We start from the raw sequence: 15,803 nt of genomic DNA on the forward strand, positions 1-15,803 counted from the left end.
CTGAGAGCTGGTAGAAACTGGATGGGGTTTTGGGCTCCTTATCTACAGTAAGGAATGCAGGGCGTTGCTTACTTTTGAAAAAGCACTGGGAGTTTTACCGTTGATTTATTGTGTCTGATAGGGTTAGGCTATTTCCTGGCCTTGTAGAGACTGTTAATTTTTGCATTCCCTTTGTTCCCGTGAAATTCTAACTAGTGATGGTTTTGCATTTCTTTGTAATTCTGATACCTCCTAGAACTTCCTAGTTCCGCAAGTGATGTTCTAGGGCAAGAAGAGCTCGTTAGTCCTCTGGAAAATAGCTGGGGGGCCTAAAATGATTTGTCTTGTGCCACAAAATCTATGCCTGGTCTTTTTTTTTTTTTTTTTTTTTGGTCTTTCTTTTTCCAGGGACCACTAACTCTTTCTGCTTACAATTCTCTTTTTAAAACGTCCAGTCAGGGCACCTGGGTGGCTCAGTGGTTAAGCCTCTGCCTTCGGTCAGGTCATGATCTCAGCATCCTGGGATCGAGCCCCACATCGAGCCCCACATTGGGGCTCTCTGCTCGGCAGGGAGCCTGCTTCCTCCTCTATCTCTGCCTGCCTCTCTGCCTACTTGTGATCTCTTTCTCTCTGTCAAATAAATAAATAAAATCTTTAAAAAAAAAGGTTGTCTCTCTCCCTTTAAAAGAAAAAAACGTCCAGTCAGGGCCGCCTGGGTGCTCAGTCGATTAAGCGTCTGCCTTCAGCTCAGGTCACGATCCCGAAGTCCTGGGATCGAGCTCCTCATCGGGCTCCCTGCTCAGTGAGGAGTCTGCTTCTCCCTCTCCCTATGCCTTCAGCTTCCCCTGCTTGTGCTCTCTAATAAGTAAAATCTTTAAAAACAAAATAAAACGTCCAGTCACCTCTGTGCATATCAGAACTGAGCTCAGCTCTTTCCCTTCCTGCCTTTCCCCTCCTGTACTAGTTACTGAGTAAAATCTGTCTTTACCCTTTTAAACCAAAAACTCATTCAGTTTTTTTATGATAAAAGGACACTATGTTTATCATGCAAAATGAGGAAATATCACAAGCAAATAGAAATCACCTATCCAGTAATCCCACTACCCTGTTTTTCCTTCTTCTAATCCACTCTCCAACCTTTGCTATCAACCTTTCAGTATGTATCCTTATGGTCTGTATATTCTCTGAATATATTTGTATGATTAAGCATAGTTCTAAGAGCAAAAGTGGGAATTGCACTTTCTAAACACTTTTCTACTTAATATTTTCTAAGTAATTAAATACTGTTCAGAAATGCAATTTTAAAATGACACAACATTCCATTGTTGGTACATTGGAAGTACCATCACTTATTTAGCACCTTTTTTTTTTTTAATATTTTATTTATTTGACAGAGAGAAATCACAAGCAGGCAGAGAGGCAGGCAGAGAGAGAGGAGGAAGCAGGCTCCCCGCGGAGCAGAGAGCCGGATGCGGGGCTCCATACCAGGACCCTGAGATCATGACCTGAGCCGAAGGCAGAGGCTTTAACCCACTGAGCCACCCAGGCGCCCCTATTTAGCACCTTCTTGATGGACTTTTCAGCCTTTTCCCCACCACCAGTATTTCCTTATTACAAACAATATTGGAAGAGTCTTAGAGGCAAATCTTTGTGCTCATCCTTAATTAGTACCTTTGGATAAATTCTGAAGGGAACATTTAACTCCACTGAAGACTCAGCTCCCTCTCTCTTTTGGCTTCCATGACCATAAGTCTCCGTTCCTCTCTGGACATCTCTGCTCCCCATGTAGGATCTTTTTACGAAGACTTAGATCCTCAGAATTTAAATCCTATTCAGTTTTGGCTGGGCCAGTGTTTTTCCTCCCACTCTTCCTCAGCAAGCTCCCTCATCCCATGGCTTCAGAGACCATATCTGTGTTGATGACTTCCCATCTATACCTGTAGTCTAGATAATGTCATTAGAGCTCTGGTCCCTAAAGACCTATTTCAGTCTCCACTTGGATGTCTCACAGCACATGAAACTCAGTGTACCCAAAATGGAATTCATGATTTTACCTCCCAAATCCTCATTCTCTAGTGATTCCTATTTTAGTGAGCAGCCCCATCATCCACGCAATGCTTCAAGCCAAAATCCTGGTGGTCTCACTTGTCTTCTCTAGTACGTTGCACATTTCCCCATGTCCTGTTGACTTTACTTCCTACCTTTGAGTGCTAGAATTCATTTACTTCTTTTCATCCTCACTGTGACCTCTAGACCGGAATGTCATCAGTCTGTCACTTCCATAACAGGCTCCTTGCCTCCAGTCTTACTTTCTTCAATGCATTTTCCACATTGCAGACCAAGAAGGTTTGCTAAGATGCAAGTATAGTCATGTCACCCTGAAATTTAAACTCTTTAAGTGACTCTCTCATTGCCTGTGGGATTGTGTCCGTACTCTTTATCATGAGTGACCAGGACTTTTTAAAAGAGTAACTGGTCCTGCCTGTTTATCCAACCTTGTTTCTTGATACTCTACACTCTGGTAAAAGCCTTGGTTGTCTTCTCAGTTGTGCCAGTAAACCATTGTTCTACACTCCATATTCACATTTGTTGGCTGTGCCTGTCCCACTCATCACATGACCGCATCACAGAGTCCATTTAGCACAGTGCCTAACGTATTTGACATTTTAAAAGACATGTGCTGATTTAATAGATGTATAAATATTGGGTGAGAGGATGCTAATACAAATATTGTCTAGTAGCTGGATAAATACTAATTGAGAAGAGGTATAGTAAAATCTATAACCTAAAGTCTAACTCTAGAGTAATTCAGAGCAACAGTCAAATTCTGGCTGTATACCTTGGATCAATTTCCTGCTCCAATACCTTGGGTCAGTTTCCATACCTCTCTAAACTTGTTTCAAAACCTTAGTCTCAGGGTGCCTGGTCAGGGGATTAAGCTGCTGCCTTGGGCTCAGGTCATGATCTCAAGGTCCTGAGATTGAGCCTTGTATCGGGCTCTCTGCTCAGCAGGGAGCCTGCTTCCTCCTGACTCTGTCTGTCTACTTGTGATCTCTCTTTCTCTGTCAAATAAATAAATAAAATCTTAAAAAAAAAAACAACAAAAAAATCTTAGTGTCTACCTCAAATAGTGTGAGAATTAAGCAAGACAACTAAGGTAAAATGCTCAGTACTTCAGGGAGGAAAACTTTTCCTTTCTCCCCTTCTAAGTTCTTTGATTAGTCCAATAATTAAATTAACATAAGACAGGCTCAATTATAGAGCATAATGCTATTGATCTTGGGGTCATGAGTTCTAGCCCCATGTTAGGGGTAGAGATTACTAAAAAAATTTTTTAAACTAAAAAAAAAAAAATAGACATAACACAGATTAACAGGAGAAAAACTTAATTACAAGCTTCTAAAGCCCCACCAAGACCTGAGAAGCTCTCTACCAGTCAGGCTATTGAAGTTCATATGCCATCCAGAGCTAAAGAGAAGAGGGTAAGGATCTGGGATTTCACTGGGGAGAAAGATAGTTCATAAGAAGGTGGGAAGAGTTAATATTTGGTAAACAAATATTTGCCGTGCCATGAGAAGTCTTTCTTACACTAAAAAAATTGTTTTTGGTAATAGCTCTTTTTCTGATACAGCCTCTCTAGCTCAGTTTCTTTATGGCAGTTAAAGTGGTGGTAAAAAGCTCTTTTTGTGTCTCTTGGGCCTTGATTGTCTTTAGCTCTGAATAATCTGCACATTAAAGTGGCACGTTCTGGGGTGGTCTGCTCTGAGCCCCATCAGTACAGGATCTGGCATAGAAGCGCTTAATAAATGTAATCCAGCAATAATGATAATGGAGATTATGATGCATTGCCTCTGGATGGGTATTCCATTTTGAATGCCAGACTGTTAAACTGTTCAGCTGTTTCAGTAAGCCTTCCCAGTTGCTATTAGACTATTAGTTGCTCTTAAATAATTCCTCTTATTGCCTGCAATAAGATAGGCAAACATTTCACATTTCTTAAATTAAATACCTATTCTTAAATACCTATTATTAGACGTTCATGGTATTTATACATTTTGGCTTCCTTTAAAAAAAAAATACTTCGGGAGCACCTTCCCGAAGCATTTGTGACTCTTGATCTCGGTGTCACAAGTTTGAGCCTCATGTTGGATGCAGAAGTTACTAAAAGAAATAAACTTTAAAAAAAGGTTTAAAAAAAGTGCTTCAGTGACATCTTCATGAGCATAACTTTTTTTCTCTTCCTAAAAGATTCCTTCAGAAAGATTTCCGGGAATAGTATTGTGGTAACACATTCACATTTTCAGAACTTCAGAACTTCAGAACTAGTGATATGCATCACTAGTTTGCTTTCTGTGAAGTACAGACTCCTCATTCTAATTTTAGGAGCCTTCTCTAAATCCTGATTTTTCTACTTGTTTTTAATTAAAAATGAAAAACATGGTTTTACTTTCCCTTGTATTATTTTTTTAATATTTACTTGTTAGTGAGAGAGAGAGCGCATGAGTGAGGAGGAGTGGCAGAAGGAGAGGGAGAAGTAGAGGGAGAAGGAGATGTAGACTCCCCACTGAGCAGAGAGCCTGACAAGAGGCTCCATCCCAGGACCCCGGGATCACCACCTGAGCTGAAGCAGACGATTAACCGACTTGAGCCCCCCAGGTGCCCTTTCCTGTGTATTCTTTATGTATATTGTGTGGTAATTACTTTGGCCAGTAACTTTGTTTTTAGATGATTATAGTCCCTTGTCATCCTTTCTCACAGTGATAGTAGAGACTTAATGAGGTCATGTGTGAAATGTGTTAAAATCAAATGCACTATATATGATTAAATATAAGATACCCTTGGGGCACTTGAGTGGCTCAGTCGGTTGAGTGTCTGACTCTCGATTTCAGCTCAGGTCATGATACTGGGATCGTGAGACTGAGCCTTGCATCAGGCTCCACGTTGCCTGCTCTCTTCCCCTCCCCCATTTCTAAAAGAAATAATTAAAAAATAAGATATTTTTTTCATAGTCAAAAATTGGTGTTCTTTCTTTCCCACTAACTGTTAGGTAAATCGCAAAGAGCACTCATTTCTGCAAAATGCAGTTACTTAATACAGAAGCAAAAATCAAAGAAGAGCATTATGGTATAGTAATATACTATAGAAGAATACTTATTTTTATTTATTGTATTTTTAGATATATCAAGAAGATAGTGTTTAACTTTGACTTCTAGTCAGGACTGCATTTGTTGGCAAGTAACAGAGAAGACTTGGAGGTAGGCAGGGTGCAACTGGTGTGGGCAGCTCCATAATGTAGTCATTGTCCTGGGTTCCTATCTCTTGGCTCTATAAATGGATTTCAATCCCATGGTCAGCTCATGGCTTCAAAATGGCTGCTCCAATCCCAGACTTAAGTCCTCCTTCCAAGCAGGAAGAAGAAAAAAGTACAAATGGCAAAAGGCAAAGGGATATCTGAATCGGTCTTTTTTTTTTTTAATCAGAAAACAAAGCTTTCTTGGAAGCCTTACCTATGATCTTTTGCTTACATTCCATGGGCCAAAAATGATCATATAGCTATCCCAGTTGCAAGAGGAGTCTGGAGAGGAAAATAATTTTAGTTGGGCACATTGTCACCCTGAACAAAATTGGGCCTGCCAGAGAAAAGGGGGGAACAAATATTGACTAGGCAACTTCGTAGTATCTGCCACAGATGTAAATATGTATGTAATTTTTCATTAGTAATATGAAAAAAATACCATGTTTTTTTCTCTTAAACCTAAACTTATCAAATACTTACTCTGTGATTAAACTTCTATTTCATATTAGAACAAACCACAAGAAGAAACAAGTATAACCTAGCTTCTCAAACCTGTTATTTCTCTTGTTCTTCAGGTTCCTTCTACATTCCTCCAACCCACCGTGCAGAGTATTACTCAGGAATTTGAAATCTGTAGATAGTTGTAGTGCCTGACAAAGAAAACCCCATCAAACTGCTGCATTTAATCCTGAAAGCATTCCTGTGACATATTTTATACACTGGAGAAAGAAACTAAAGCAATGTAGGATATGGAGTCTTTCTTCTAGTGTAAGGAGGAAAGATTATGTTCTCATTTCTCCTTTGCCATGGCTGACATTAGGAGCTAACTAGTTAACTAATTGGCTAATATTTTGGATCTATAAGTCCCTGGGCTGCCTCAATCGATAAAACTTCTCACTGTAATTTTTATGAATTTAAAACACATGTATTTTATATATATAAGATCCTAACTCTACTCATGTAAATTTTTGAGAGAGACAACACAGAGAGGGAGAGGGAAAAGCAGACTCCCCACTGAGCAGGAAGCTCCATGCGGGGCTCCATCCCTGGACCCTGAGATCATGACCTGAGGAGAAGGCAGATGCTTAAGTGACAGAGCCATCCAAGTGCCCCGTCTACCCATGTAAATCTAATAGAGGGTTAAAGATGGTAACAAATCTCTTCTGGGGAATCGTGTTTCTTTCATACACTAAATAAATATATATAAAACTTATAATTGTGCTCTGGAACCTGAAAAGAACTTGGAGAGCAATTACTCTTAAAAGATGTGAAAAGTGGGGTACCTGGGTGGCTCAGTTGGTGAAGCTCAGCTGAGAGCCTGCTTCTTCCTCTCCCTCTGCCCCTCCCTCTGCTGGTGCTCGCTCTTTCAAATGAACAAATAAAATCTTTTTTAAAAATGTGAAAAACTCCCCCCGCTTTCAAAAGCCAACAGATAATACGATTTTTCTTAACATATATGAAGTCTTACAGGTTTTCTAACTAAGGGTTTAACTTCTCTCTTCACGTCCAGGAATATACTAGTAGATCTAAGAAATAATTCAACCATGAAGGCATTGAGTTTTAGGGATTCAAAAGCAAAATCCAATCATATGGTCATATGGCATAGGATTCTGTGCACATGAAGGGTAGGATAGGATCCTGGTTAAGGGAGAGCATTATGCTCTTGGGCCAAACTGCCAGGATTATTAGCTGTGGGATCATAGGCTCTTTACTTAGCTTCTCTGTGCCCCTCAATCTCTATCAGTCAAAGGGGAATAACATTAGTATGTACTTCGAAGGATGATTACGAGTTAATTTCCACAAAGAAGTTAGTACGTGCCTGGCCATTTGTTAGCAGTGAAAACCATTACCTGTTGTTATTATTATTATTTTTTTAAGATTTTATTTGTTTGACAGAGATCACAAGTAGGCAGAGAAGCAGGCAGAGAGAGAGGAAGAAGCAGGCTCCCTGCTAAGCAGAGAGCCCAATGTGGGGCTTGATCCCATGATCCTGGGATCATGACCTGAGTCGAAGGCAGAGGCTTTAACCCACTGAGCCACCCAGGCACCCCAACATTAGCTGTTATTTTAGCCATTAGAGATTTCCGTTTTCCGGCACAATTTAAGGACCCTTCTCTGGGTCATTTGTGTCAGAACCTCCAAAATCCAGTTGTGGCAAGTTTCTCTTAACATGGTTCCATTCCCCTTTTAACATATACTGAAAATACAATGGAAATTCTTACTTACTTATAACTTAAAATAATTAAAGCAAGCATATGCAAAACAAAAAAACAAAATAATAATCCTTTTATACTCTACAAAACTTTTCAGACAAAAGCCTCAAACATATTTCAAAATGTTTTGGTAGTGGTTTACAGCATGTATTAATCTGATAAAGACTCACTTTTTTATGGCTTTGCCCAGTAAGGGCTCATGGATCCTCAAGAGTATGAGTAAACAGACTAACCAAGATTTAATGAATCTCTGCCAAAATGGTGATTTTTTTTTTCCCCCTTAAACACTCAAGGCCACATAATGTTGCAAGTAGAGAAAAGAGAAGGCAGTCAGAGTGTCCTCATCAGACACTCCTCACATAAGCAGGAGACAGCAATTCTTCAGTGGGTCTTAGAAGGTAGGATACTTGCCATAGGAAGAGAGCTGGGTTTAGCTGCCTGAATGGGTTGGGTTAATGTAGTTCTGATTCCCACCACAGTGGCCAGGCATGACAGGCCTTCCAGGCTCAAGTACTCACCTATAAAAATTATAGCTAAAAGTCAGTCACTCCTATGCATTTCAAACATGAATAGGTTGCTCTGGCTAGCTTTATACTGAGACCTAAGGCTTCAACAGCTGTAGCCTCTGGTAGCAAAAAAAAAGAACATCTTCGAAAGTGGCAATTGTTTGGGATTATCATGGGACCTCCTACCTACATACAGCTCTAGAAATATAAATTCAAAAGTTTTGTGAGTTCAGTCATTCAATATTTGCTGTGCATAAAACCCAACTATTCAAAATTCCTGCTAAAGTAGGTCTAGTCTATTAAGGCCCACTACAAATGGTAAATGTTTGATGTGTAACATTTAAGATTTCTGCTAAATATTACAAATTAAACAGAGTAGATGTGAGGTTAAGAAAAACGAGGCAGCAAAACTTATTTGATTAAAAAAAATCCGAGTCCAATATGTCTCTTTCAATAAGTATTCTTTTAAGTATTTATTGATCTTGTTGATCACTATTAAATTTGTTAAAGATTAGTTTTGTGACTGCTAAATATTTCCAAAAATTTCAAATTTACTGGATGAAGTGGAAAGAACGCTATGGCTCCTGGAGGATGAGTTTATTTTCCAAAGTTTATGTATAAAAAGAAGTCTTAAAATTACATACAATACTGTTTCTCAGTACGTTTCTTAAACATACTTAAACCATGGCATGCATTACTTTTAAGAAATCTACCATGCTTTAAATGCTTGAGAGCGTATCTTTCTTCCGTGGGAGGGTAATTAACAAAGAGGCCCTTAAGTGAGGTGGGAGGGAAAGGGGAGGAAAGGATGCGGCCGCCTTCCTTCTGGGTCAGGGTTCGTTTGCGCGTGCTAGATTTCGAAAAGGTCAGCGCAGGAATGTAGTGATTCTTTATTATCTCAAGATGGAAGTCGGGGCTCTTGGGCTTGTCCAGGTTATGAATGGAGAGCTCGACTTCCTTCTCTCTGGCGTCCTCCTAGGTGGCAGTGGGTTTAGGAAGGAAGTGGCAGGGCGCAGGCCGATAGTCCTCGCCCGCGCCCCCCGCAATCGAGTCGCGAGGCCGGGACGGTTCAGCTCACCCCAGTGTAAATTCTGGGAGGGCCCGCTGGAGGAGAGCTCCGCCGGGGTGTGCAAATGTTGACATTAAAGGAATACGCAAATTCAACGTCGTACTCTCCGCAGCTTACCCGCACCTATTTTTATATCTAAGCCAAGGTCAGTCCTTAATACCGGGCCACAGACCTGAGCTGGGGCGTCGCGCTCTGCCTAGTGACGGCGGCCCGGGCGGAGAGCAGGCTCTGAGGACGAGGCGGGGGTAGTGGGACGCCCCCCACCCCGCCCCGCTGTCCGAGCCCGCACCTGCCCGGCGGCCGCCTGCAGCCCGGGCCCGGAGGGAAACAGGGCGGCGTCCCCCGCGCCTAGGAGGGGCCGCGCGGCGCGGGCGGGGGGATTCGCGGTGGGCGCGGGCGCAGCGCCTCTGCAAAAGCTGGAGGCGCTGCGGCGCGAGTGCGTCACGCCGGCGGAGGGCACGGTGGGCTGCGGCCGACCCACCAACGAGGAGCCAGGCGTCCCGGGCGAGGGGGAGGCGGCCGCACCCGCCCTGGCAGCCGGGAGCGGCGCTGCCCGGGACCGGCCGGGGGTCGCCTGCGAGCAGCCGCCGGCTCCATTCATTCCCTCGGCTCCGCCTCCTTTCCCTGGCTCCGGTAGCTCCCGAGGCGCGTCCGAGGTGAGTGCGCAGCCTGTCCCGGGCGGGGGCCTCGGGCTAAGGCCGAGGCTGCCGCGCCCGACCCCGCGCCCAGCCGACTCCAGACCCGCGCCCTCGCGGGCGGCGACGGAAGCCGCCGACTGCGGGCCGCCGTGAGGACTCGGCCTCGGCGCAGGCCCACGCCGGCCTCCCGGGCCCGGGGCGCGCGTCCAACTGCCCGCGGCTGGCCGGATCCCCCGAGGGGCGTGGGGCGCGCCCCCAGGTGCGCCGGCCTCCTCGTCAGCGCCACCATTTTGTGTGAGGGAATGCCGCCTTCTTCCCTGGCCGGCCTCGGATCGCGTTCGGCTCCCCAGCTGCTGCGTGCCGAGCCCCCTCCCCTCCCACTGCGCCCCACCTGGAGCCTGTCTGCGCTCGCCGGTGGCCCTGGCTGGGCGAAAAGCGGACCTGGTGAGGCGGCGCGCCGAGGCGTTTAGACTGGGGTTCAGCCACGCAGGTGGCCTCCAGAGATGGTCTGACCACCTCCCTTACCTTCATCCTCTCTAGGAGTAGATATCGTATAGGTTTTCTTCTAGAATGCTGGTCGTTGCAATTTAGTTCTAATTCTTAGGTGCCCATTGTGCAGTTTTTCGAGGCCTGTGCCCCAGGAGATCGATGGGTGAAGCACAGTGCCCTGGGTTGTTTATGCTTCAGGGACCTGGGTTACATTTACTCCCATTATTGTCCTTTGGGAGAAATGATGAAACCTCTTACTCCATTTTCGGCTCCTGGAAATTCGTGTGGGTATCTTAAAATTATTTTAGATTATTAGAGTAGATTCAAAGATAACCACCTGATGCAGGCCCCCTTCCCCCTTTGAGAGATTATTTCAAAACGTCAATGAAAATGCTCCCTTGTGAGGATTTTTGAGGGGTTTGGGGCTGGCGGAACAGGTTACTCGAAGACTGCCAGAAGGAGAAGTTGTAGTTGTGATTCAGAACTGTCACACAATTTGTCATTTTCAAGGTTCCTAAGAAATTGGTAATTGGTTTTTGATTTATCTTCTCAAGAATGTACCTAAGTACCTAGTGGATTATACTTGAGCCATTTGTATTTTATCACTGCATCACAGGGATTAAAATCTGGCATGGTGGCTGTTGCATAATACACACATTCGGGCCTTGGGGGGAATTCACCAGACTGGATCCGGGCTGATGTGCCATGTATCATCTGCTTATATTGATGGATTGATAGCACCTAAGGTGTACTGGCTGTATACCTGTTTACGGACTGTATAGCTTGTTTTTCTCCTACCGGAGGAGAGAGATTTTAGTGTCAATATGGACCAGGCTAAGCTTTCCTGTTGTGGGGAGGAGGAGGAGGACAGGGAGTGAAATAGTGAGAGGAGCGTGGGAAATGACCATTTGTGATAAGACTTCTAGTACAAAGATAAAACAGGAGTCTTTCAGTGAAAGCTTCTAGGTGTCATAGTCACCTCCTCTCTTTGAATTTATAACGATTGGTTTAGGGAACTTAGAAGTAGATTATGAGTAGCAATATTAGCTTGCTGCATGAGTGATTATGATAATCCAAGATGCTTTACCTGTGGATTTAAGGTCTCATATTAGTCTGACCTGTAATTAGTCCAAAAGAGTATTGGAATCATTACAAATGGTATCATTTTCTGATAAAGGTACAGTATATGCCAAACAGAGGGCTTAACTCTCATTTGGATAAAATAAAATATTTTATAATAAGAAGCTTTTGAGAGTAAAATTTTATTTTATTTTATTTTATTTATTTTTATTATTTTTATTTTATTTAAAATTGTTATCCTTCTTAGGAAATCACTCTTAACTTTTTTTTTCCGAATAGTTGAAGACTCTTCCAATAATTCTTGTGACAAACAAGTAATTTCTTTTCATGTACCATTCCTAGCAGAAATGTCGTGCCTCTCATTAATGACATGTTCCAGGAGGAGAATTATGGAGGTGAAAGGGACCTTGGGCATGGAGAGATGAGTCTTGTTTTAGGGAACTTAAGCAAGCACAGATTGTCTGCTAGGGGGTTTTAGGTGCCTTGATTGGATCCTTCTTAGGTTCACGGGGAACATGATTGATCCTCCCAGAAACTTCGTATTTGAGCCATACACAGTTCCCACACCTTTGCATTGATTCTGTTAATACACGGATTACAGAGGTTCACTGAATCGGTACTATTGTATTTTATTAACTCCAACTTGGATTAATGTGGTTTGAGATTTTGAGCATCAATTTACCAATGTTTGAGAAATTAAAAAGGAAAAAAAAAAATCTCTTAATGATTAGCTCCCACTGCCCCCCGCCTTTTAAAAAGATTTTAAAGAGAGCGGGGGGTGGGTTGAGAGAGAGAGAGAGCAAGCATGAACATGGGGAGGGGCAGAGGGAGAAGCAGACTCCCCACTGAGCAGGGAGTCCAGAGAGGGGCTCTATCCCAGGACCCTGGGATTATAACTTGATCCAAAGGCAGATGTTTAACCCTACTGAGCCACCCAGGTGCTGGCTGGCCCCCTTAGGAGAAGAATTATGGAGGTAAAAGGGACCTTGGACATAGATGAGCCTTGTTTTAGGGAACTTTTACTTTGTGGGGTTGAGGGGGAGGGTCAGAGTGAGAGGGCAGATGGTCTCAAGCTGAGTCCCTGCTGAGTGGGGAGCTGGAGGCAGGGCTCATCTCACCACCCTGAGTTCCTGACCTGAGTCAAAAATCAAGAATCTGCCACTTAACCTACTAGCACCAAAAAAAAAAAAAAAAAAACCTTATGTGTTTATGTTCAGTTAATGTGCCTAAAAATGTAGAGATGTACTTTTTAGAGGTAATTAGAATATAAGAGGATTGAGTATTCAGGCACAGGTTCCAAAAATACTTATGAAGGATTCTGTAGAAAGGATTGTTGGTTGAACCGGAATTGAAACAAAACCTTCATGTTTCTTCCTATTTCTAAGATTTTGTGATTATAACATGAAAAAGGAATTGTGTGATTACTGTATTCAAGATGATTTTCTCTTCATACATCTTGGACTTTTGATTCATTGTATATTTAACCCTGCAATTAAAAGTTCTAAATTTAGTATGCTTCATGGGTAGTGGGATATTTCCAATTCTTTCCAGCAACAATGACAGCAAAGTTACTCAAAGCTGAATTTATTAAGAAAAAGGTGTCATGGCTTAAAAACAATTAGGGAAAAGCTGATAATTTACTAAGGACACCCTAAAATAATTAGACTCAGTTTCAGAGCTTAAGGGTTGAGACCTTAAGGGTTGTCTGCTCTGTGGGGAGGGGAATTATTCCTTTAGCTCCACATATTCTTTGTCTAGAAAGTTTGTGACATCACATATTTTTAAAAATATGTATCATTTTTAGGTACTACCTGCTCCAGTGAATGTTAGTTTTAGGCTACACCAGAGGTAGCTTTCATTTTATTCAGTAAACACCGAGTGCATATTTTATAGTTAAAGGAACGCAAAAACAAATAGACCTCACTTTCATGGAGTTTATAGTTAAGTATTGTGGATTAAAATGTTAAAGAGTCCTTAAAATCTAAATACATACAGAGTTTTGCAACTATGGGTTGTATAGTGGAGAAGGTTTATTTGCTGAAAGAAACTGAAGAAGGAAGGAACTAAGAAGTAGAATTGAGAGAGTGTGTGTCGAGGAAAGGAGAGGAATATTGATGCATCAGATCGTTAGTTGGCTTTGGTCTGTCACAAGGTCAGGAGGGGTGGGGGCGAAAATAATCCACTGAATCTGGGTGTTGAGAGGTACTGGAAGCCTTATGAGGAGTATTGTCAGGGCCAGCTGGGTGGCTCAGTTAAGTGTCTGCCTTTGGCTTGGGTCATGATCCCAGGGTCCTGGAATTGAGCCCCCCCTCATCAGGCTCCCTGCTGGGCAGGAAGCCTGCTTCTCCTTCTCCCAGTACCCCTGCTTGTGTTCTGCTCTCACTGTCTCTCGTTCTGTCAAATTCTAAATAAAATCTTTTTTTTTTTTTTTTTTTAGATTTTATTTATTTATTTGACAGAGCGAGACACAGCGAGAGAGGAACACAAGTGGGGGTAGTGAGAGAGGGAGAAGCAGGCTTCCCGCTGAGCAGGGAGCCTGACGCAGGGCTCTATCCTAGTACCCTAGGATCATGACCCAAGCCAAGGGCAGATGCCCAACGACTGAGCCACCCAGGTGCTCCAAAAAGTAAATAAAATCTTTAAAAGAAAAGAGTGCTATCAGTGTCATGATGAGGGGAGCCAATTGAGGAATGAATAGGAGTGTTGAAAAGGTCAGAGAGCTTGACTTTTTGTTATACAATGATTGATAAAGAAATAGACTATTATTAAATATTTTATAGTGTAAAATCTTTTACACATAAATACCAGTGCTTTCAAGTTATTAATACCTGATGAACTTACTCTCATTCTTCACTTAACAGAAGTTGTTATTCAGAGGCAGTATAATCAGAATTCAAGGCAAATAAACATGGGTTTGGAACCTGGCTTTGGTGTTTCTAGCCACCTTTTAAAATATACTTAATCTCTCTGGGCCTCAGGTTCCTCATCTGCAAAAGAGTAGTTATAACAGAGCCTGTCTTAAAGTGTAGGCAGAAATAAGTGTGATCATGTCTCTAAAGGTGAGCTATTAGTATTATCATCATCAAGGAAATTAGGATAATTTTCAGTACCAAGTTCAGCGTTCCTCATTTCTTCTCCCACCCACCCTGTGTATAACACAGTACTTTGTTGAGGTATATTTCGAAGCAACAATTTACTTTTTCACCTTTAAAATTAATTGTGATCTGCGCTGGTCAGAGCTTTGGCACTGCATAAAGTCTAAACCCTTTAAACCCTTTGTAGCTTTTGTGGATTCCAGACTAAGAAGCTGTCTTGTTTTTTTAAGTTTATTTTTTTAGTAATCACTACACCCAAAGTGGGGCTTGAACTCATGATCCTGAGATCAGGAATTGCCCGCTCTTCTTACTGAGCCATCCAGGTGCCCCAGAACCTATCTTCTAATTTTAAATCTGGTCCTGTTTTCTATTGTTGGTGCTCAAATGAAAAAATACAGCTAAATTTAGCAAAAAGCAAGCACGTTTGAAGTCTCGATATTTGGCTTTGGGATATAATGCATATCTAAAAGTACTTGAAATTAATTTTAAGGCTGGGGAGGTTTATTGATAATGTTTTTTAAACTATAAAAAAGAAATTGAAGTCATTCTGAGTAAATTTTGTTCAGAGAATACTAACTTTTTGTATCTGAGCAGCTTCTCAGAATGGCCAGAAAAAGAGCATGGTTTTTATAAAATGATTCATATGGTTTTACAGTTGGATGTACAAATGATCACTCAGCTGGGGTGTGTGCTCTCTCGGCTGTCCTTTCTAGAACTCTGACACTGGCTTGGATAGAGACAAGGGACATTCTTGTGCATGCACTTACAGAGGGGCGGAGAGGGGTTTCTCCTATCCTGGGGTTGAGTGTACCAGCTGTAACTAACAGTAGTCTTTGATTAGCTAGTTGGCTGTGCTTTCAAGTGGGTGTAATTCATTTGTGGGTAGTATTTATTTTGGAATGGCTCCTTCTTTTTTTTTTTTTTTTTGGGATTGACTTTTTTTTTTTTAATTTATTTATTTTTTCAGCATAACAGTATTCATTGTTTTTGCACAACACCCAGTGCTCCATGTAAAACGTGCCCTCCCAATTACCCACCACCTGTTCCCCCAACCTCCCACCCCTGACCCTTCAAAACCCTCAGGTTGTTTTTCAGAGTCCATAGTCTCTTATGGTTCGCCTCCCCTTCCAATTTTTTTTTTTTAATAAACATATAATGTATTTTTATCCCCAGGGGTACAGGTCTGTGAATCGCCAGGTTTACACACTTCACAGCACTCACGATAGCACATACCCTCCCCAATGTCCATAACCCCCTCCCCCTCTCCCAACCCCACCTCCCCCCAGCAACCCCCAGTTTGTTTTGTGAGATTAAGAGTCATTTATGGTTTGTCTCCCTCCCAATCCCATCTTGTTTCATTTATTCTTCTCCTATCCCCCTAACCCCCCATGTTGCTTCTCCATGTCCTCATATCAGGGAGACCATATGATATTTGTCT

At 42.4% G+C, this 15,803-nt stretch overlaps 1 protein-coding gene across 4 annotated transcripts in view; it reads left to right on the plus strand.

Annotated features, from left to right (window-relative positions):
* The window catches only part of FAM169A (family with sequence similarity 169 member A), a 107,752-nt gene that overhangs the window by 30,307 nt on the left and 61,642 nt on the right, over positions 1–15,803 (plus strand). Inside the window, exon 1 of one of the 4 annotated variants that reach the window (XM_046000914.1) lies at positions 8,908–9,719. The exons of 2 other annotated variants lie outside the window; for them this stretch is intronic. The gene's annotated coding sequence lies outside the window, so the exon portion shown is untranslated. Of the gene's footprint in view, positions 1–8,907; positions 9,720–9,896; positions 10,146–15,803 lie in introns of those variants that run through there. One more of the 4 variants, XM_046000916.1, reaches the window with a different exon arrangement.

This window comes from Meles meles, chromosome 3 (genome assembly GCF_922984935.1).
Source record: "Meles meles chromosome 3, mMelMel3.1 paternal haplotype, whole genome shotgun sequence".
Lineage (NCBI taxonomy): Eukaryota > Metazoa > Chordata > Mammalia > Carnivora > Mustelidae > Meles > Meles meles.